This window comes from Peromyscus eremicus, chromosome 18, assembly GCF_949786415.1.
Source record: "Peromyscus eremicus chromosome 18, PerEre_H2_v1, whole genome shotgun sequence".
Lineage (NCBI taxonomy): Eukaryota > Metazoa > Chordata > Mammalia > Rodentia > Cricetidae > Peromyscus > Peromyscus eremicus.
Genome location: NC_081434.1, coordinates 36,552,249 through 36,554,048, shown reverse-complemented (window position 1 = coordinate 36,554,048; position 1,800 = coordinate 36,552,249). Strand labels below are relative to the sequence as shown.

At 39.9% G+C, this 1,800-nt stretch overlaps 1 non-coding gene across 1 annotated transcript; it reads left to right on the top strand.

Moving 5' to 3' along the window:
* Positions 1 to 827: 827 nt before the first annotated feature.
* On the top strand, positions 828 to 934 carry LOC131895403 (U6 spliceosomal RNA). The gene has a single exon (XR_009375164.1). It is a non-coding gene; the product is annotated as a U6 spliceosomal RNA (small nuclear RNA).
* The last annotated feature ends 866 nt before the right edge of the window (positions 935 to 1,800 follow it).

Genomic DNA, 1,800 nt, shown 5'->3' with positions numbered 1-1,800 from the left:
TTATACAGAATGTGTTCTGTTGATACGATTATGAGAAAAGTAGATTAAAAACTAGATCCATTTGTGCTCACAACTTTATACTTGGAGTACTACAAGAAAAATCTCTGAGACATTGCCAAGTCTACTCCTTCAAGCTCCTTAGCCATGGGGCTCTTCTTGTGTGTTTGGTGGATGAATCTAGAAGGGCTGTCATATGAAAGGAAGTATGAAGATTCTTCCCAGATGTTGTTTTCTTTGAAGTGAGGGCAGCAATTCCTATGCCCAGCATGTCACTAATACATTGTCCTGTCAGCCCTCATTAATTCCCAGTCCCAAATTCTTAAGCCTGTGACCACTATTGACCCCCAAAGAATGTTTTCAAAGGGAATCAGTCTTTCAACTCTGAAAAGTAATTTACTTTAATTGAGTCCTTGGCGTTAGTAGCCAAGTAAAATGAAATAATAAGGATGATAGTGTTCCATTGAAAGGCAAATGATATGTCCTCTCATGTAATGCGTGAGAGGTTCCAGGGAGGAGAGTATATAAAGCACATTTGAGTAAATAGCTTCATGCTTTCAATGAGGAAAGACATCTACTATTTTGATAAAAAAAGCATTGGTAAAATCTTCTGGGTGTGATGGCACACTTAATCCTAGCATTTAGGAGGCAGAGAAAGACAGATCTCTGTGGGTTCCAGAGCAGCCTGGTCTACACCGGGAGTTCCAGGACAGCCAGAGATACCCAGTGAGACCCTGTGTATAACAAATAAATAATAAAATAAAATAAAATGCTTGTCATGGTGAGGTGGATAAACCATGGAGTGCTTATAAGAGAGCATGTGACTTTACGCGCTCATCTTAGCAGCATGTGTACTAATACTGGATCGATATAGAAAAGATTAGCATGGCCCCTGAGCAGGGTTGACACACAAAGTCATGAAGCATTTCGTATAGTTTTTTTAACTGATAAAATCGCTCTTGCACTTTGAGCACGTCTTTTGTCATACAAACAGCAAGGGAAAGTCTGAGACAGTGGTAGGAGCTGGTACATTCCCCATGCTTATCCTCAGTGTCTCACTGCACCTGCTCCTTCCACGGTTGCCGGGTACCTGCTATGGTCTTCATGCTTCCCGTGGACAGGTTTTGCCCTTTCCTCGTTTTCAAATGCAACTTGATTAAGCTCATGGACCCTGCTCCTCTCTCTCTCTCTCTCTCTCTCTCTCTCTCTCTCTCTCTCTCTCTCTCTCTCTCTCTCTCCCCCCTCCTCTCCTCTCTCTGATGGTTTACCACTGGCATATCCCCTTTATTATAATATACCATAAAGCTTCCATGTAGGTTATCAAATATCTGTAACTGTGTTTACATAAATGTTACTGTTACATGGTTATAGATTGTGTATGTGTGTATTCATCCCCTCCCCACAAATGTGTCTTTTTCTCTGACTGGTTTTAAACTCCATAAAGGTAAAACAGGTCTTTTCAATTTCCTCAATTCCTGGCTTACAGTATATACCCAATGCCCAGTGTTTTTTGTTTGTTTGTTTGTTTGTTTTAATGAACCAGTGAGTGAGTAAATATATTACATATGTACCTGCAATGCATTTACTTTTGAATAAGGGAGTGAATGAATGGCAAAACCCCTTAATCATAGGATTTCTTATGACTCATTTCCATATCCTAAGAGGTATCCAAATGAGCACATAATTCTTATTTAGTATTTTCTTACTGTCTGGGGGATAACTCATGCATTGAAAGAAAACATAGTTTTTCCTGGAGTTTTTTGGTCTGGTGTGGCAGTTAATTTTGTGTGTCAACTTGACTGG